This window comes from Pinus tabuliformis, chromosome 2_1 (assembly GCF_031772625.1).
Source record: "Pinus tabuliformis cultivar Carrire ecotype Pingquan chromosome 2_1, CPIR1, whole genome shotgun sequence".
Lineage (NCBI taxonomy): Eukaryota > Viridiplantae > Streptophyta > Pinopsida > Pinales > Pinaceae > Pinus > Pinus tabuliformis.
The window spans coordinates 647,982,748-648,004,920 of NC_142299.1; the positions used below are offsets into that span (position 1 = coordinate 647,982,748).

Sequence of the window (22,173 nt, forward strand, 5' to 3'; positions counted from 1 at the left end):
TTCCTTCTCACCCTTTGAACCCTTGTTGCTACTTCCACTAATGGAGCTCTTTACTAGAGCTACCCTCATTTCCTCCTGTTGCAGGTCTGACCACATCCTGTCCCATCTAGGCAATGTGTCTCGACCCAAGATACTTTGGACAAAGACTTGCCACTCTTGTGAGACACTGTTCAGTGCCAAACGCACAAGCCTTGTAGGTTGAGGCGCTTCCCCAACGGCTGCAAGTTGATCATGAACTTCCTGAATCCTGATGAGGAAGGGATCTATGCCTTCACCCTTCTGTATCCTGATGTTTCTCAACTTCTCCTGCAAAAACATCTTTCGTTGCTCGGAAGAATTCTGATATAGCTGATCGAGAGCATCCCACATCCCCTTGGCCATATTCATGGTCGATATATGTGAGACTATATGGTCTCGGACACCATCCAAGATCATTTGCTTCGCCTTAGCCATCTATTTCCTATATTCTCGAAGTTGATATACATCTGTCGTTATTGCCACCACATTTTCTGCATAGGTCTTCAGACCAAATTCATCTAGCAGGAAGGACATCCTGGCCTTCCAGATGACAAATTTGGAGGCTCCCTCCAACCTATCCTGATCTCTAAGCCCAGTTGTGGCCATCTCAAATCTGAACTGGGAACTCCCTCTTTCCTCCTGCTTGGCCGCTGAATCTACTACTTCTTGATTTATGGTCGCATCGGATGTGCTCTAAGCCTCAAAATTTGCAAGGAGGCTTGGACACATGTATTCCACAATACCCATAAATTTTTTTGGGAAATCCAACCCAAAGACAATTTTATTAAAATAATTAATTATTTTTAATGGAGGCCTAAGTCTAAACTTAGGGAATTAAAATAATTAAAGGGTATTAATCTAACTGTGGGTGAAACTTCTAGAAGAAGATGAGGATCAAGCCAAAATGATATGAGCCATTGATTAGAATCTAATCTGGGTCGTTGGTTCTCAACAGAAGGATTATAAGAGGAGGCTTGATGGGCATTTGGAAAACACATCAAGTGGGAGATCAAAGATCGAATTTCTGAAGAGAGCAGCGCAACAGTTGCCGGAGAGAAGTTCGAAGTGATTTCTTGCAGTGAGGGGCAGGGATAGTTCCGGTTGGAGATTTCTCCTGATCCGGGAATACTCAACAAAGGAGGTAGAGAGAGATTTGGGAGAGGCAGCGCAGAGGCTACGCTGGGCAACGTAGGCTGATGCAGAGGCAGCATAGAGCCTTGAGGAGATCCATATTTTTGCTGGAGAGGTCGATTTCTGAAGCCGGAAGCCGGGGTGTGAGATCGAGAGGACAAAATCGAAGTCTCAGAGGCAAATCAATCAACAGAAGGGGTGACATTGTCCCTAGAAGCTGTGATGCTGGGCCTACGCAGTGACTGCGCAAAGGCAGCAAGGGACAAGCCATTCTGCGGCCGGATCGGTTGGGATCGCTAGTGATAATGTGAGGTATTTCTCACTAATCTTCTGTCAGTCATATTCTCTGTATTGGATAGCTAGCAAGGAATCCAAAAATTGTATTCATAAAACCACTGCTTAATAATACAAACCCTCAGCTGCTACACCGGTTTTCCCACATTGGGTTTTTTCGAGGAAATTTGTCCAAAAATAATTGTGTAATGTTTTGTGTATTTATTTCTTGCGCAATTATCGTTTCCGCATGTAATTTTAATTGGTGAAGGCTGCAGTGTATTAGTTTCGATATTTGCTATAGGAAGCAATAAATAATTTGTTCAGTAATTAACAAATACAAGGAACTTAATCAGTTGCTGCAGTAGAAATTTGGGCTTCCAAATTTTCACATGGTATCAGAGTTGTAGGTGAAGCAAGAGAGCAGAGCCGGAAGAGCCCAACGCTTAAGAGAAGGAGGGTCGAAGTGTTGCATAGGCAGCAAATCGAATCCCCAAAGGGATTGCACAGTCCAGGCCAAGAGGGAAAAATTTTCGAGGAAGGGCTCTCTCTAAGTGAGTCGATAGAGAGGTAAGGCTTCCAGATCGAAATTTCCCAGTGTCAAAGGGAGTAACGCAGAAGCTTCAGCGAAGAGGAGGGTTCTGGTGTGACGCAGTTTTCTGCAACAATTGTTGGGACAAAAGGACATCAGAAGGAAGAAGAGAGACATTGTTAAGGGAATTCTTCCTCAAAGGACTTCCAACCAAGAAGTCGGAATTCTCATTTGTTGAGCAGCAGCAGGGAGTAGCAGATCTACTAACTCTAGCAAGGAGTGTGCAGGCCAGCCCAACAGCAGCGTAAAGGAGAAAGAAGGCAGTGCGACATTTCGTTGGTAGAGATGGCAGCTAATGGGTTGTGAGATCAGGATTGGTTGGAAGGAGCATCCAACTATGTGATTTGGAAAGCAAGGATCTCATGGCTTTTGGATGAGCACGATCTCAAGACCTACGTCGACAGTGTGATAGTTGTACCCGCGGATCTAGATCCGCTCAAGGAGTACAAGGCTGAGATGGCGAAGGCCAAGAGTTTGATCCTCAACGGAGTAAGGGATCATGTAGTGTTTCACATTGCCGACAAGGATACTACTCGGCAGATATGGGAAGCCTTGGCCATGCTATATGAAGGATCTTCCGCACAGTGGAAGATGTACTTGGAGCAGAAGATGAGATCCATGCAGATGCGGAAGGGGAACACATTAATCTGTTCCTTACGAAGCTTCAGGAGATCAGAGACTCGTTGGCAGCTGTGGGGTCAACACCTCAGCCTACTGAGATGGTGAGGCTGGCCCTAAATTCAGTCTCAGAAGAATGGAAAGTGTTTGTCCAGAGCATCCTATGCAAAGAGAAATTGCCAGATTGGGAAGGGATGTGGGCCACTCTTCAGCAAGAAGAGATGAGGAGAGACTTAGTCAAGTGAAAACTTGATAGTAGCAACAGTAGCAGTGGGACGAAGCCAAAGGAGGAGGATGAGAATGCAACCCTCGCATCTAAGGGGCAGCAGAAGCAGCGGAAGAAGAAGAAATTAAGTGCTTCCGATGTGGCAAACTTGGTCACTACGCTACACAGTGTCCTCTCAAGAAGAAAGACAAGGACAAGAAGCATGATCTGAAGGCTGCATCTGCGCAAACCGAGGAGGAGGAGTTTACCATGATTTCCCAGAGGTGGGGTGATATAGAACTATAGTTCGAAAGAACTGCAGTTGGGCAAGATCTTTGAGGAGTCCACCTCTTGGATCAATACCTTGCTACGGGAGCCCAAATCAAAAGTAGCAAGATCGACTAGTGTCAGTTGGTGCAAAGGAGTGTCAGAGTGACAGTTGCAGTGGCTAGGAGCCCCTGAGACTGAGTAGTGCAGAGCTAGAGTTGGTAGCAGTATAGTTAGCACAGAGCGGAGTCAGCAACAATGCAAAGGCTTTAGAGGGTCAGCATAGAGACTAACAGCAATCAGAACTCCAGCAACAGATGCATCATTCTAAACACATGTTCAGTAATTTTGGATGTTTTTCCATTGTTGATGCAGTAGCAGCAGCAGTTGGAGAAGGTTGCAGTGCAGACGCAGTGTTGGCAGTGGTAGTGCCAGCAGCACCACGGATGCAGAATTTGAGAGGGAGTTGTAGTACAAATGCAATGTTGGCAGTGGCAGTGTTAACAGCAGTACAAATGCATCATTTGCGCAGTAGTTGATGGGCAGAGATGTCAGACATCAGCAACGCAGAGGGAGATGTTTTAGAATCAGAGTGATGCTTCAGCAAGTTGCATTACTAGAGCACATTCTTCGCTAAGAGGGAGCATTTATTTCTGGTAGCATTGAATGTGCTCTAAGCCTCAAAATTTGCAGGGAGGCTTGGACACATGTATTCCACAATACCCAAAAATCGTTTTGGGAAATTCCACCTGGAGATATTTTAATTAAAATAATGAATTATTTTTAATGGAAGCCTAAGTCTAAACTTAGGGAATTAAAATAATTAAAGGGTATTAATCTAACTGTGGGTGACACTTATAGAAGAAGACAAGGATCAAGCCAAAATGATCTGAGCCATTGATTAGAATCTAATCTGGGCCGTTGGTTCTCAATATAAGGGTTATAAGAGGAGGTTTGATAGGCATTTGGAAAACACATCAAGTGGGAGATCAGAGATCGAATTTCTAAAGAGAGCAGCGTAGCAGTTGCCGGAGAGAAGTTCAAAGTGATTTCTTACAGTGAGGGGCAGGGATAGTTTCGGTTGGAAATTTCTCCTGATCCGGGAATACTCAGCAGAGGAGGCAAAGAGAGATCCGGGAGAGGCAGCGTAGGCTGACGCAGAGGCAGCGTAGAGCCTTGAGGAGATCTATATTTTTGCTGGAGAGGTCGATTTCTAAAGCCAGGAGCCGGGGTGAGAGACTGGGAGGACAAAATCGAAGTAGGAAAATTGATCAACAAAAGGGGTGACATTGTCCCTAGAAGCTGTGACGTTGGGCCTACGCAGTGACTACGCAGAGGCAACAAGGGACAAGCCATTCTGTGGCTGGATCAGTCGAGATCACCAATGATAGTGTGAGGTATTTCTCACTAATCTTCTGTCAGTCATATTATCTATATTGGATAGCTAGCAAGGCATCCAAAGATTGTATTAAAAGAACTATTGCTTAATAATACAAACCCTCAACTGTTGCATCGGTTTTCCTGCATTCGGTTTTTCCGGGGACATTTGTCCAAAAATAATTGTGTAATGTGTTGTGTATTTATTTCTTGTTGCAATAGCAATTTGGGCTTCCAAATTTTCACACTACTCACACTTCCTTCTAGAGTGAGAAACTCTGCTTGCAGCTATTGCCAACTGCAACTGGAAAATCAGATTTCTAGACTAGAGACCTTCTAAGAGAAATTCTCTCTGTGTGCACTTGCTCTTCCACCAGACGTTGATTTTGCTGCTACAAACTACTGCAAAACCCTTCTACGCCTAAACAAGGAATCTGTTCAAAGAAAACCTGAGCTACAACTGCCCTTCTTCCTGTTGGAATCACCCAAATTGGCAAGCCGAATTTTTCTGCCAACTTGCACTGAAAAATCGAACTTGCTCAAGCAAATTGCACTGCTTGGCTTAGGCTCTGCGCAACCACCGGAAATTCATCCCGCTACTCCCTCTGAATAGTGATTTTATGCTTCCACTTTTGAACTTCCCCGTCTAATCAAAATCGCTTTGATACCATGTGAAATTTCACCACTGGAAATTCTATTGTAGCAACTGGAATTAATTCTTCTAACCGTTAATTATTTAGCAGTTTATTGCTATAGCAATAACAAATTAATCATACTACAATCTTCACAAATAAAAAATATTGTGGAAGATAAACCGGACACAGAAAATACTGGCACACTCTCAAAATATGACACTGTTATTTTTGGACAAAAGTCCCCGGAAAAACCCAACTTGGTAAAACTAGTGCAACACCTAAGGGTTTTTATTATTAAGCAACAGTGAGAAATGATGAGTACAATAAATATTGCCAAACTAGCAAATATATCCAAGAGAAATACAAGAAAAAATTATCTAAGAGATTTACCCTCTCTCCGAGTAATCCTCACACTTGACTACCTCTGAAAAGCTAGTCGTCCAACCAGCTCTGTGCAGGCCCTACGTCACCCTAGCGCAGTCCCTCAAATGCTTTGCCTGAATCAACTGCCAATCTAGCCGTCCTGCCTGTTGTTGACTGAGAAATTGTCTCTCCGGCACTATGGAAAATATTCCTAGCCTCTGGAACTAAGAACGAGCTCCTCTTTAGCTGGATCGAATTGCCCTTCTGAGGCTCTGCACAACCTCATGGAGAAAATCTTGACCTCCTCTTTTTGACTCTCCGAAACTGGAAAAATTCCTTCGAACTCACTATCTTTGCCCCTCTCTGCTTCCCTTCTTTGGCTTGAACTCTTTCGGCAAATGTTGTTGCCCTCTAGAGAAATCGAATTACGCAAGGAAATCGATCTCAAGTCTCACCAATGTGTTCTTCCATCTACCCATCAACTTCTTATAATCTCTCTATGGGACTCCAACGACCAAGATTAAACCTGAGATTATTTCCTAGTCATCCGTGTGAGTTTCTAGATAGTTCTCACCTTTCTCAATTAATATCGATTAATTAACCAAATAAGTTTAGACTTCAGAAATATTAAAAAATAGGTTAATAATCTAATTGAGACACTTCTAAGTGGAATTTCCAGAAACGATTTCTGGGTTATGGAGAAATCCTATGTTTTAGCCTCTCCAAAAGGTTTCAAGACTAGAACACCTTCGTTGCTATAAAAACTAACAATCATGACATAACCTTCTATACATTAGACATGAAACATTATGAAATTCGCATGAAAAGAAAAATTACATGACAAAAAGAGTATATACATGCATAAACTTGCCAAATAGAGGCTCCAAGAAAGAGAGCGAAAATATTCCACACATCAAAATGCATTTAATCATCCAAATCATTCCACAAATTGCAGGTCTGGAATCTTTAGAAAGATATATCCCAAATCCAAGTGATGATGAGGAATGAAATGAACCTCTCATCAATTTATATGATCCTCTAAGGGATTTGAATTGCCTAATTAGGCCTAATGATGTACCTAATAATAAAATAATATACAAATAACAACCTTTTGGTGAGAATCCCACCAAATAACTCCATAATATGAAAAATAAGCCTCTCAAGAGGGCCGAAATGATAATACAATAGCTAGGAGGGTCATTAGAAGGCCTAGCGAAGTCCAACATGTGCCAAAATAGATGGAAAGGCTCCAAAAATAGTGATGAAGGGGATGGCCCCTTGATCTTCAAGCAAATGACCGATGGTGCTCCCAAGTGGTTGTGGGGGCACAAAGGCATCCTCATGGGTCTCCAACTGAATCGAACAATCATGTATCCCATCTACAAGGGATTGAATAATGATGCAAGCCCTCCCTTTGTCTCCCATGGTGAGACAAAACCCCATCTAGGCCCTTGATCAACCACCAAGTGTGTGGTACAAGTGTGTAGCTAGCTGGGAAAGGTGGTCCAAGTGCATTATCATCATCAAATAAGTGGAACACAAGCGATCAATGGGTGGTGCTAAAGGATCCCATGGCATGGCTATTTGCCCTCTGCTATAGTGGAGACCCATGGCTCTCAATGCACACCCTATAAATGCCAATATGACTCTATGGAGGGCTTGGACCCCGTATAGGGAGACCAAACGCCATGATGAACACCCACCTGCAATTCTGCATAAGATCTAATGTGTCTCCTCACCCTCCACTACAACAAATAATTAGTGTAATTGAGAAAATAAGCTTACAAGTCATGGAACCAAGTGAGCACTTCATAGTGGCATGCCCTTCCATAATGAGTTTTAGAGTGTACAGGTGTCTCCAAGTTCAAGGAGGAGGTTAATGAAGGACCCTATTAAGTGGTTTCAAACTTTCAACCTCTAAGGGAGTGCCAGGTCCATGGTACATCCATCATATGTTTGGTGTCATGTGATATAATGATGGAACAGAGTGGGGCATCAGGGGAAGACTCCAAGCCACATGCCATGGTACAAGGGTAACTATGATGAGGGAGGCCCACACTTGGGTGTATAGATATAGGAGGGAGCAATCGTGGTACATGAGTTACATTGGCCTTTGATTTTCCAGCCTTCTTCATATGCCTTTTGCCATTTATTGATTTCTCCTTTATAACTGCTCGAGGCTCTAGGGAATGAGAGCAAGATGAGTAAGATATAGCAGTGATTACCCCCTTAAGGTTGGGTAGTTCATCACCCACTAGGGGTTAGGACAATCATGAGTTCCTTCATGATTCGAGGAGGACAAATATGAGGGGCCCTAGGAACCAAGGTAATGGCCATGATGATAGGCGTAGAGCTCATGTTGGCCTTTGCCCACATGTTGAATTTGTATGTCTTGACCATCTTTTGCATTTTATGGTACATTTCCTTTTGAGAGTGGCCAAATTATGCTTTTTTTACTTTATTTTTTAGCTGCATCAACCTCTGAGGCATAGTTCCAGGCCCGACCCAAAGTGTGGACAAGGGGAGGAGGAGGCTAACTCCTTGTGGACCAAATGGACAAATGTGGACTAGGATGGGAAATATGTGAAAAGGGGTTATAATGAGTGAAGGGGAGTGAGATATGTGGTGTTGGGAAGCAGGACCACGCAACCAAAATCGAGATTTCCCATGTAGTGCCACTCCTAAAGCTAGTAGCCAATAAAGGAGATCCCACGGGACTAGGATACAAGGTTAACCACCAAGTTGGACAAGAGTACAAACTAAGCTCATTCTTTCCGCCGAATCCCCCCACTAATCAATGCCCAAAAGTGTCCATGATACATAAGCAAAAATACCCAACTATATAATGAAAGCCATACCTTCAGGGTTAGAAGGCCCACCTTCAAACTACGATCATGACAAATGGGCGAGAGTGCATAATGGTTGGCTCAGGTGGCGGAGATGGTGGCACATCGAGCTATCTGGGGGTTGCCTATTAGCTGAAGACAATATAGGAGAAACATTTCTCCTATGGGTGTCGCCCACAAGTAGTGGGTAACAGGGTGGACTAAGGAAATGTCACTTCCCCTTGAGGGTTGCAAACACCTAATAGGGTTGTCCCTTAGCCACTCTTACCTAGGGAAAAAACACCAATGCGAGTTCAGGGCCCCAATTTTGGAAGGGGAGCCTTATTTGAAGTATTAAATAGCCCTTTGCATTCAAGCTTGGTTCACTTAGATGCAAAAATGATTATTGTCCCTGATGACTGGTTGCTTTCAGTGGACTTTATGGTGTGAGTGTCAAGTAGTTCAGGATCCCATGACCTGGGCACCTTACCCATAGGTACCCAAGCCCCAAAGAAATATATTAGCACCCACAAGTGAAGCGTTGAGAGCCTTGGGTCTCGTAGTAGTAGCAACACATCATACCTACCCCCGGGCACCTCCTACACCTAGGTCATTCTACCAATTTGCACTACATTTGACAATTCTTCAAGATAATACACCTAGACCAACATGCCCCCACGCCAACCTTAGCACCTTCTGAAGGGCGGAACTGATTCAAGGCCCAAATGAGGATGGTCACGCCTTCAAAGACCTGGGAGAGTTAGTAGCATGTGGAAAGCTCTAAACATTGGAACAGAGATGAACATTATGGGTAGTTGGAGACCCAGGGGACCACCTTATTGTACCCCAAGTGGATTTTGGGGACCACAAAGGGATATTGATGGAGATTTGAGGGCCAACCCTCAAATGATGATTTTTAGAGGCTTCTACACCACACTTGGCACTCAAAAGCCTCAACACTTGACACTTGGAGCTCATTTCATGGATGACATCAGCCTTATGAGGCCTCACGGCTCACATGTGTGGGCTTTCATTTGCATTTATGTCTAAGCTAGTTGGGTTGGCTTGTAACCTAAGGTTCTATTGTAATTTTAACTTGTCTCTTAGGCTAATTAGAGACTTATCATCCTCGTATAAATAAAGGAGAGGACTATTTCATTTATCATCATCACTTGTGAACTCGGCCTCTCTTGTGAGAATTTCGACCTCTTGTACCTATGGGAAAGATGTGATCTATGGAGCATATTTTATCTTGGAGCTATATTCTTGTCTTTGGAAAAGTTGCCTTGGATCAATGATTGGATTGTACATGCATATTGTCTTGTAAGTGCCTTTTTATTGAAAATTTCTGATTTTATGTCTAATGTATGGAATAAATTGGTGATCTAGGTTAATATTGTTCCCTAGCTTTGTTGAATATCGATTGTATGGACTCTGCGTCATATTATTACATGCCTTACTCATTGTATGATATGTGAATGGGAATCCCCTTGGTGATCTCACATTAGCTCTCCCAAGTGAATTTTGATCCCTCACAAAGGTAATAATTAGGGTTTTGATTCTAGGGCATCAAAATATCCTTACACCTTTGCAAGTTTTGCCTAATCCTAAGAATCCATAGACTCTATCAACCCTAGGACTAAGCACTAGCCATCCATTATTGGTGATTAAGTCAATTCTTATCCATAAAACCAAATTTCCTCTCTCTTCTATAATTTCGTCTATCTTAAGGCCAAGTGGCCTAGCTAGGCTTAGTGTGAATTGGCTAGGAAGAGTAATTTTTTGTCTTGGAAGTTCTCAACATCTAGGGTTGAGTGGTTTCCTCAAAATCATTCCCCTTTGGTGGCCATTCCTTCCATTTTTATCCATAATTTCTCTTGCCCTAGGATAAAACCTTAGTTTGGTAATAGCTTCGACTTGAAGGCTTGTTGAAGGTTTCACGTGCCTTTACCTTACCAACATTTACTATTGGAAACCTTTTCTTGGCTCCTTGACCTTAGGTCATCCCAACTCTCAACCTATCAATCAAACCCTAGGTCTTGCGTTGCCTCAATTTGGCCTCTCTAAGGAAAGCGAATTGCCCCTTTTTCATTATTGGAGCCTTGTACCTAAGTTGAGCCTTTCCCTTAGAAGCCTCTTCATCACCTTATACCTTGAAACCTAGAATATCCATTGTAGGTGACCTTATATCGGGACTCCTCCCATTGGTGAAAGTGTAGAAAGAGGAGGTGGTAGTAGTTGTAGTGACAGTGGTCTACTACCTTATTTTTGTCACTTGGTCTAAGGTACCCCTCAACAAGCCCTGCTAGACTTTGTGGCAACACACCTTACAACTTTCAATCTTCCTTAGGATCAACCCTCTTTTATGATGTCTCCAACCTTTGTCCTCTGTGTGTGACAAAATACAAAGTCCTTGAGATAGTAAAGCCTCTTTCGAAGTAGTTTAAAACCTTCAGATTGATTCACCTACAAAACCGAAACAAACAATTGGGGAACCCTAGTTGCTTGCTTCCACATAGCATAGTAGCTCCTCAATTGCAGAGAACACTAGTCTTTAGATAAATTTAATTATTAGAAAAAGTAAATTAGATAAAATAATACTCAATTGCAATAGCAAGAAAAAAAACAATAACAAAAACCATGCAACAATTATACAAGAGTACAAAAGTTTGCAAAATCGATGAGCTCTTTTTATAAGATAGCACTTGTCTCAAGTGAATAACAACAATTAAATGGATGAGAGCCTAGCCTTTTATAGAAAAATATTTAATGGTTAGTTGACTCTCCTTATTAAAAATATTGCTAGTCTTCCACAATCAAAGACTCAACAATTTTTTATTTCATGACATATTACAAAATAAATTTAATAAATCCCTAAGGGGGGTCAAATTGGTCCAAGAATACCAAGAAAGGCCACAACTTCCTTCTAAAAATGGTATTCAATATTCAAAAAGAAAAATAACATCAAAATCCTCCTAACGTCTAGCTTCCTTGGTCCATATGCAACTTGATTTGTCGACAAATGTTGATTTGCGGTAGCATCAGATGTGCTCTAGCAATGAAAATTGGTGGAGAGGCTAAAGCACATGAGATCTCCAAGATCCATAAATGGTTTGGGCAGATTCTACCCGGTTCAGGAGATATTAAAATAATTAATATTTTTAATGGGTATTAATATAAAACTGGGTTAGAAGGTTCCAAAAGATATGGATCAAGCCAAATCTAATCTTAGCCATTGATTAGAGATGTAATCTCGGCAGTTGAAAGACCAACAGGAAAAGTATAAGAGGAGGCTTGAGGGTCAGTTGGAGAATACACCAGAGTGATCAGTCATTCGATTTTCTAGAGTGGGGTTTGCTAAGAAAAGTCGAATCAGTGATCAGTTGCAGTGAGGGGCAGTGAGTACTGGACAAAGAGGCAGAGATAGTGCTGAGAGACTAGCACAAAAGCAGAGAGAGGCAGACGCTGAGCCAGAGGGAGCCACGCAGAACTAGAAGGGACTGCGTAGAGGCCAAAAGGGTCTGCGTCATCCACGCAGAGGGTAGGAGGAGTGACACAGAGGGTCGTAGAGGCTTCGTAGTGCCTTAGAGGGCTGATGCAAAGGGTTCTGGGCTGACGTTGAGGCCGGGTGGGTTGACACTAAGCTTTAGATTGTGCTAGAGAGGGTTTCGTGGGGCAGATTTTCTGAATATCTGCTTCCGAATAGAGAGGTATTACTACTAGATTATTTTCTCTGTCGGGTGAGCTAGTTTGGCACCCAGTTGTACTCAAGGATAGACTACATAATAAAATAACCCTCAGAATTGTTGCACCGGTTTTCCCAAGTTGGGTTTTTCCGGGGACGAGTTGTCCAAAAATAATGGTGTCACTTGTGTGCTAAGTTGCACGAAACGGGGAAACGGGGAAGCGACACGAAACGCGGAAGCGAAACGAAACGCGACCTCCCCGAATTTTGGAAACGGGGAAACGCGAATATATATAATAATATATATATATATATATATATATTAAAAACATTTAAAAATTATTAATATATATATGTGCAAGACTGCAATCATAAAGCATTAATGATACATTTACTTAAACATTTTAACATTAAGATTAAATTTACATCACAATGATCACATTTACTCATGAGTCATCACATAATGAAAATAAAAATATAGGAACTGGAAAATCCAAAATCAACCTTTATTTATATTAGTATATGAGGCTGCAAGTACAATAAAGACTATAAGGCTGCAAGAACTATAGAGACAAGTCACAAAAGACTAATCCTCATCATAACAATCCTCATCAAAAATAGAAGCAGCAGAATGCTCAACAGTGGATGGTGGTGCTGAAGAAGATGATGCACCAATTCCACTTCCAGAATCCTCCTCAATATTCAGGGCAGCAAGAGAGAGATCCAAATCAGGATTTTCTGCATCCACATCCCATTCTTTAGAAGGACCACTGTTGTATTCTGGACCCCTACAAGATGCAAGGCGAAGGTTGGAGTGCACATAAACAAGATCCTCTGCTTTCTGTGAGCCCAACCTATTGCGCTTCACAGAATGAATAAAACCATAAGTGCTCCAATTCCTTTCTGCTGATGAAGAGCTTGCCACTTGTGAAAGAATACGAATGGCAAGGCTTTGCAAATGTACACCATTTGCTCCATGACAAATCCACCACCTAACTGGATTCATGGTGCTTCTCTCCTCCAAAGCTGATATATCTGCATAATCATCTATTCCTGCAGCAAAACTGGCAAATTCCTCCTTTACCTCCCTATGTAGGTGAGAAGGAAACATTCTCATTAGTGCTTTTTTCACCCCAGTAGCCACCTCTCTATCCTTATGGGGTGCCTTCCTCTTCCCATTGCTTTTAGCAATAAGCTCCTCATCATAAAATTTGGGGTTCAAAGCATGTGCTAAAGTGTGCAATGGTGTATTGAAATTGTTCCACCGGTCAACAATGATTTTCTTGATCAAACCAGCAAAATGATCATCAACAAACAGAAGTTGTGGAGACTCCTGCGAAATGATTTCCATAGTTTTCTCAACCATGGAATCCATGCCATCATATACCTCTCCCAAGAAAGGTTGGTCAGTGTCAGCACTCCGGAGAAGCTCAAATGCAGGGGTTGTGAACTTTAGCAAGAAATCTACCTTGCTCCACCAATCCTCATCAAGGCACAATCTACGCACCATAGATCCCCGCTCTGAATCTGCTTGTCTCCACTCAATCCACAGTTGACTCACCACCATAGAAACTAATGCATGCTTAACCTCAACAAGGCGGCGCAACATCACGAAGTTTGAGGCATATCTTGTCTCAGCAACTTTTAACAACTCCAATTTGGAGTACTCTCGAAATATGGCCTGAGACTGGTGGTGGTTGGTGATGAATTTGATAATCTCCCTTGCATCCCCTGTGACTTCCTTTATCCAGGAAACTTTGTTGTCGATCTCCTCTAAGATCAGATTCAGATTATGGACAATGCATGGTGTCCAAAATATGTTGTCATACCTCCCCTCAATAATCAAACCTGCAGCTTTGCAAACTGGTGCATTATCCGTGATAACTTGCACCACCCTGTTAGCCCCTATTTGTTCAATAGCTTTTATAATAATATCAGCAATGAACTGTGCATCTTTCACCTCTCCTGAGCAGTCTTCTGCCTTGATAAACATTGCTCCTTTGGGGGAAGTGGCAATGATATTTATCAATGGTCTGCGCCTCATATCTGTCCAACCATCTGAGACTATGGTAACCCCAGAGCTACTCCAGGAAGAACGAATTGGAGCTAAAACGTCCTCCACAAGTTCCTTCTCATTTTTGAGAAGCTGGGTTCTGACTTTCTCATAGTTGGGCCCCTTGTACCCTTGAGGAGCTTTGTTAACTGCCCTCAACATATCTTGCCAGTAAGGAGAGCGAACAACATTGAATGGGATACCACATGCATAAATGCACCTGGCAACTCTGGAATCAGCTTCTTCTCTTGCTTGCACATTCACCAATCTAGCAATTCTGCTATCCTGAACTGATTGGGATGCCCCTGAGCCTCTGGTATGTTTGGGTGCTGCTTGTTCATGTTCTTGACTGTGACCCAGACCACCTCTCCTCTTTCTTGCTTCAACTACAATCCTTGGCTCAACGTTAGATGTAGCCTGAGTATGCTCATCATGCCTCCTCTTAGTACCATCCGCCTCATCTTGCTCTCTTTGATATGCCCTCCTTACCAACGGATCTGCTGTTTTTGTGCAACCCACAATCCCCTGTCCTCCTCCATGCAACAGATGCGCCTTCACTCTTGGGTAGGAGCCCTTGTACGTAATATTGCAAAGAGTGCATCGCCATTCCCATGAGCCACCACCTCCACATTTTTGAAGCTTCACCACATGCCTCCAAAGAGGATAATATTCAGCCCTTGGGTTGACCCTAGGGTTTGAAGTTGCAGCTGCACTTTGGCTGGAAGCCATTGCTGCAAAAATAAATTAAAAAAACAAATCTGTAAATAATAAATTTATAAAAACGTTTTTCATATTTTTGGCTGTATAAACCCTAGAAAAATTAAAGAAATAGTAAGGAAAAAACTAAGAAATAAATGTGGCTTACCCAAATGAATTATCTGTGGCTGAATCTACCCTAAAATGCCAGAAAAGAGGAGAAATATGGCTGTAGCTGAGCCAAATCTGCTGCAAAAATAAATTTAAAAAACAAATCTATAAATAAAAAACGTTTTTCAGCAATTTAGCTGCATAAACCCTAGAAAATTTGAAGAAATAGTAAGAAAAAACTAACAAAATGAATGTGGCTTACCCAAATTAATTTTCTGTGGTTGAAACTACCCGGAAATGCCAGAAAAGAGAAGATAAATATGGCTGTAGCTGAGCCAAATCTGCTGCTACAGAAATCTCTTGCTGAAATCTCCTTCTCTTGCTGCTGAAATCTCTTTCTCCCGCTGCTGAAATCTACTTTGCTCAATGCTCAAAACACCAGCTACTGAAACAACTGCCAATCTCCAAGAGAAACTCCTTGCTGAATAGTGTGATGAGAGAATGAGAGGCACAGCTCTTTTATAACTTTAGAAACGCTTTCTAGAAGTGATTAGAAACCCTAAGCTAAACCCTAAACTAATTAGGAAATTTTTTTTTTAAAAAAACAAGTGCTTTTTTACAAGAAACGGGGCCCGTACGGCGTGGAAACGAGTTTCCGTCCGTACGGGCGCGTTTCCATCTCGGGAAACGCGCCCGTACGGACGGAAACTCGTTTCCACGCCGTACGGTACGGGGAAACCCGTTTCCGTTTCGTTTCCGTACGGAAACGGACCCCTGCCCAGCGTTTCCTGCTACTTAGCTTGTGTGTTTACTATTTCTTTCAGTTATTGATTTGTAGATGGTTGAGACTGTATTGTGTTTATTTCGATGTTTATATGTTTAAATAACTTGTTTGTAATTAACAAGTAGGAGAAATAAACCAGAAGAATACAGATAAAATTTCTAACGGTTAGACTTAGAAATTTCAACATGGTATCAGAGCGTGGTTGCAGATCACAAGAGAGTTGAAGGCACCAGCTGAAGCAGAGCATTTGCAGCAGAAACAACTGTCCTGAGTGACAAAAGTTGTTCCTTGCAGAAAGCAACAGAAGAAGGATTGATGTAGAGTGACTGCGTCATCAGTTCGGGCCAGAGAGAGGCCAACGTAGAGGCTGAGGAGGGCAGAAAAGGCTCACGCAGAGCCACGCAGAGACCAGGAGGGTTGACGTAGTTGGCTAGGGGAGCATTTCAACCAGTGTTGAGATTGCGCAGAGCCTAGAGGCTCAGTCCTTCAGTTGCTGGGGCATAGGAAGCTGTGGGCAGATTGCGGGGAGTGAAGTTGGTGGGGTGTTGTTGCTACCGAGTCAGAACAGTACCTAACGGGCAAAACCAAGGTAGAGGGAGTCGCTACAAAGGCGTATTTCTAGCCAAGGAATTCGAATCAGTGTTACAAGTGCACAGGAGATCAAAGAGGTGTGACTCGATAGTTGGCAAGAGGATTTCCACAAGGGAAATCGAGACTCAGAGGGAGTCTAGCAGAGAACTTCCAGATGGGAAGTAGCGACTCAGAAGAAGTCGAAGAGAGAACTTCCAGAGGAAAGTAGAGACTCGAAGGATTCAAAAGGAAGAGCAGAGAAATGGCCATGAATGGATTGAGGGATCAGGACTCGCTAGACGAGGCATCCAACTTTGTGGTCTGGAAGGCCAAGATCCTGTCCATTCTAGATAGACATCACATCAAGGCCTTCTCCTTGAGAACAATGGCTATCCCAATTGACCCGGCTGATAATGAAAAGTACGAGGAGGCAATGGCCAAGGTGAAATATATCATCCTTGATGGGTTCAAGGATCCTGTGGTCCAGCGTATTGTCGAGAAGGAAATGGCAAAGGAAATGTGGGACACCTTGAAGACGTTGTACCAGCATACTTCCGTGCAGAGGAAGATGTTACTTGAGAATCAACTGCGGTCATACCAGATGCAGAAGGGGGAGCAAATAGATCACTTCCTCGATAGATTGAAGGAGATCCGGGACCAACTGACTTCCATAGGAGCCATGCTGGATCAGGAGTTGATGGTGAGGACCGCACTAAACGCAATCTCTGAGGAGTGGGAGACATTTGTCCAGAGCATATTGGGCAGGGTGAATCTTCCAGATTGGGAAGAATTGTGGGCGACTCTTCGCCAAGAAGAGATCAGACGACTGAGCAAGACGAGAAGTAGCAACAAAGGAGTCTGGATCAAGAAGGAAGAGGAAGAGGATGCAACTCTGGCATCTGCGGGGAAGCAGGAGAAGAGGAAGAAAAAGGACCTCTCCAAGGTTAAGTGCTTCAACTGTGGGGAACTGGGTCATTATGCGAACCAGTGTCCGAGGAAGAAGAACAAGGGAGAGGTGTCTGACTCCAAGGCAGCGCCAACGAAGGCGGAAAAGGAGGTAGAGGAGGATGACGATTGTGCCATGAGTGCTCACGTACCTTTAGAAAAGAGGTGGGGAGACATCAAGCTGTAGTCAGGAGGACTACGGGCGATGAGGGGCAAGATCCTTGAGGCACCCAAAACTATTGGATAATACCTAGCTACAGGAGCCTCGAAGTGAGAGTAGCGGGATGGTGGATGTCGATAGAGACGAGTGCGGATGAAACAGCAGAGAGTGCTATAGTGCACTAGTCCCGGCCAACGCAGAGCTAGCAGGCTGCAGCAATGCGAGATGCACAAAGGAGGTTGCAACAGTGGAGGATGGCACAGATAGGTTTGTAGTAGTGCGAGAGGCAGGGAGTTGTTATAGCAACACAGAGGCAGTAGAGGGAGCACTTGATAGCGGCAGAGAGAGCTTCAGCATCGGGAGTGTTTCTAGCCTGACAAGGATGTCAGTGGTTGGGCGGATCAATTACTTACTTCTCAGTAACTGAGTTGCAGTGCAGTAGCAGTTAGCAGTAGCACGATGCAACATGATGAGAGGGGGTTGCAGTGCAAATGTAGTATTGGAAGAAAGGACTAGCAACAGCACAGATGCAGAGGGAGCAGTCGTACGATGCAGCAGTGGCAGTGGCAGAGCCATGGGCAGTAGTACAGGATGCAGCAGTGCAGAGGATGATGGGCGGGGAGGCCTAGCATCAACACATGTACCGGTGTCGTATAATCAGAGTGATGCTCAGTTTGGAGTATTACTAGAGCACAGTCCTCGCTAAGAGGGAGTGTTGATTTGGGGTAGCATCAGATGTGCTCTAGCCATGAAAATTGGTGGAGAGGCTAAAGCACATGAGATTTCCAAGACCCAAAAATGGTTTGGGCGTATTCAACCGGTTTGGGAGATATTAAAATAATTAATATTTTTAATGGAGTTCCTAAGTCTAAACTTAGGAAAAATAAAATATTAATGGGTATTAATATAAAACTGGGTTAGAAGGTTTCAAAAGACATGGATCGAGCCAAATCTAATCTTAGTCGTTGATTAGAGATGTAATCTCGGCCATTGAAGGACCAACAGGAAAAGTATAATAGGAGGCTTGAGGGTCAGTTGGAGAATACACCAGAGTGATCAGTCATTTGATTTTCTAGAGCGGGGTTTGCTAAGAAAAGTCGAATCAGTGATCAATTGCAGCGAGGGGCAATGAGTACTGGACAGAGAGGTAGAGATAGTGCTGAGAGACCAGCACAGAAGCAGAGAGAGGTAGACACTAAGCCAGAGGGAGCCACACAGCCAGAAGGGACTGCGCAGAGGCCAGAAGGGCCTGCGTCATCCATGTAGAGGGCCGCAGGAATGACGCAGAGGGTCGTAGAGGTTGCGCAGTGCCTCAGAGGGCTAACGCAGAGGGTTTTGGGCTGACGCTGAGGCCAGGTGGGCTGACGCTGAGCTTCAAATCGTGCTGGAGAGGGTTTCGTGGGGTAGATTTTCTAAATATCTGCTTCCAAATAGAGAGGTATTACTGTCAGATTATTTTCTCTATCGGGTGAGCCAATTTGGCACCTAGTTGTACTCAAGGATAGACTGCATAATAAAATAACCCTCAGAATTGCTGCACCGTTTTCCCTAGTTGGGTTTTTCTGGGGACAAGTTGTCCAAAAATAACAGTGTCACTTGTGTGTTTGCTATTTCTTTCAGTTGTTGATCTGTAGATGGTTGAGACTGTATTGTGTTTATTTCGATGTTTATATGTTTAAATAACTTGTTTGTAATTAACAAGTAGGAGAAATAAACCAGAAGAATACAGATAAAATTTCTAACAGTTAGACTTAGAAATTTCAACAACAAAGAGGTGTGAATTGACTTTGTGAGGTGAACCTAGTATTTTGAAAGTTATTTGTTTCCAACGAATAGAGTTTTGGTCCATTATCTCACTTTTTCAGTCCAAGGAGGTTATAACAGCTAATAGACCCCTTTCCAATGGCTAGCTTTAACCCAACAGCTAGTTTTGACTTAATTTTACCTTGACTTCCTCTTAAGTAATTTGACTTGGGCCCCAAAGGATAGATCTCTAACGCCCTTGCCCTCCTGAAAAATCTAAAACATGGGTTTTGTTGCTCTGGTCCTAATCTATAATGGGGTTGTCTTTGTTTTTCCTCAACCTCTAGGGCATTGCCACACCATCCTACCCCTATGCCTGATCTCCAATGCCTTACATGATCTCAGAATTTTGACGCTGGATTTTCTTCATCTCGTCATGCTAATCACTTTTGACATAATGCAAGTAGGAAACTTCCCAATGCTCTACCTGAAAATCCACCTAGAATATTCCTTCTACTACTGACCAAGTTTGACCAAGCCATAACTTTTCAGCAAATGCTGTGATTAGAAAAGTTCCACATGACATGGCATCTTCTAGTCATACTCTACTATCTGACCCTGGGTTGACTATTTGACCACCTGGACTATTTTGCATTGGGAAGCATCAACTACCTCAAGAAACGTGAAATTTGTCACAAGAGACTGCTATGCTATGAAGTTGTCATGAGTAATATTGCACCAAGGCCAAGGTCACCTACAAATTCTATAGACACTAACTATGTGGAATGACATAGGCGCACCTTTTCGTGGGCTGGACTGGCCCATACACCGATGATCACCTCTACAAAATGTAGGCTCCCATAAAACCATGAGTCCTTATGAGAAGCCTCCCAAGGTCCTCCATTCTGATCAAGGACGAGACCACTGAGGTGAAGCTTTCAAGGGACAGGGCATGGTTTGACCCAAAAACTGGATACAAACTCAAATTGACAAGACGCGGGTCTAGGAGACCTAATACAACGCCTTACATGTTTTTTAACAAGGCTTTGACTTTTGACCTTGGGCTTACAATGGTGGTGAATGATGCACTAGAAAAATCTATGTACCCCCACTGACAGAGGGGTAACAAAGCCTATAGGTCTCCTAGACGCGGGTCTAGGAGACCTAATAAAACGCCTTACATGGTTTTTAACAAGGCTTTGACTTTTGACCTTGGGCTTACAATGGTGGTGAATGATGCACTAGAAAAATCTATGTACCCCCACTAACAGAGGGTTAACAAAGCCTATAGGTAATCAAAAACTTACTTATACAACTATACCGCCCACATATTACTAATAAGTAACCTAACTAAAAATCCAAATAGAATATTTACTTTTTAGGGTTTCAAACAAGTGGCAAATATCCTTAAAAATAAAAGAATAAACCAAAAATTCTAATGTTATTTCCTTGGGATCCGGCATGTGAGACTAGCTGGCACAAGTTGTATTTTAGTAACCTGGGATCCATTTCTGGTTTTGAAGGATCTGTTTACATGGTGGATCCTATGCAGATCTAGGGGGATCCATATTCGTATCCATATCCAAAACGCAGATCCAACATCAAAGCCCAATGGATCAAGTAACACAATAATTTTGTAACTTTGTCAAAGAAGTAATGAAATTATGATTTTTTCCGAGGAAAAAAAACCTATGCCTAACAGATAATTTTGTATATTAACATAAGTTAACATTGGTCTTTACGTAAGTTAACATTGGTCATTATATTCTGTCTGAAGTTTCATGAAACTCTTATAAACCATGGCCAAATTAGTCAAAGTCCAGCTGTTCAATGGTGTGAAGGTGTTGGTTGTACTAAAATCAGGATTCAAAGTGGAGGCTACTTACAACCTGAAGCTACTATCGCTCTGGAAGCTACTCTTCTCTTGGAAACAGACATTTAGTTGGGACCCTCCCATACCCCTAACATGGATCTGCTTAGCATTAGCAGCTTTTTTCCTCCAACCAATAGAAAGGGAAAAAAAACATCGAACAATTGTTTGAGAGTTTGACTGAGCTAAATAAGAAAATAGTAGCAATGCAGTTTTGGAATTGCTGACAATGCTGCTGAAAAAAATATTAAAAAATAAAACAATAATGGCATTGAATTCAACTTGGAGGTAGCATTTTAGTCCAGAAAACCTCTCTCACACTTTTCTTGTTCTTGAATTTCTTCTGCAGCAGACTGAAAACAAGTATGCTTAAAACATTCACATACATCAAAAGAATTGTAAAATTTTGCAATGCTTATCAAGCCAGGTCCGGTTGGATCTTGTATGGAGATTCCCAAAATTGTTTTGCCAACACACCCTTTGCTTAATTTTATATATAATTCCTTGCAGGTCTCCTCATCGTTTGACTTGGCAGTAGAAGTTCTTACTGAGATTGTGTGTTGCCATGAGGGCTTGCCACATGCATTACTTCCCATGGTGCAACCATTTAAAGATGGATTGTTGCTACAATCATTTACAAGTGGAAATGAAAGGCTGATCAATTGCCTTGTGTGCTTGATGCCAATAATCGGGAATCTACTCCTAGTTTGATTGCAAAGGTTTACACTAGTAATTGCAGTGCAAATCAAATGGAATATTTAGAATTCCTGATGGATTAGCTCATCTCCTGAGTCCTAATGAATACAAGAGAACCACTTATCAATCATAGTCACCTTCTAGGTCCAACGCATTTTGTTCAGAAGGTGTTTGCTGGAGTACAGAGCTCATTAAAGCCAGCAATCTCCTGGAAAAATGTTGAAGCCAAGATGTTAGTGCTTAATGTGCTTGCACAGATAGTTTAGGAAGATGCACAGCCTTTTGGTTTCTGAATCATAATGCGCATGGAGATGTTTCTGTCCAATAGCTCCTCTGGTGGACTAACAGAGTTTATTTGTTTGATGGGGATTGTGAGCTGTCAAAAGTGATTCACAATTTGACCTGGCACTGCACCATAAGATATTTGGAGGTACCTATTACTTTCTTAGTAAGAGTACTGTATTGGTACAGAACAACCGTCGTAGGTGCCTATATACCTTTCTTGCAGGGTAAGATTACGGTGCATCTATTGTGGAAGTCATGATAGAGAGTGAAG

The 22,173-nt window shown here is 42.7% G+C and overlaps 1 protein-coding gene and 1 pseudogene across 2 annotated transcripts in view; one reads left to right on the forward strand and one right to left on the reverse strand.

The window, feature by feature from the left end:
* LOC149202248 (uncharacterized) overlaps nucleotides 1-22,173 on the reverse strand; it is a 207,304-nt gene that overhangs the window by 152,820 nt on the left and 32,311 nt on the right. The gene's annotated exons all lie outside the window — the stretch shown is intronic.
* LOC149202251 (uncharacterized) lies at nucleotides 20,663-21,632 on the forward strand (annotated as a pseudogene).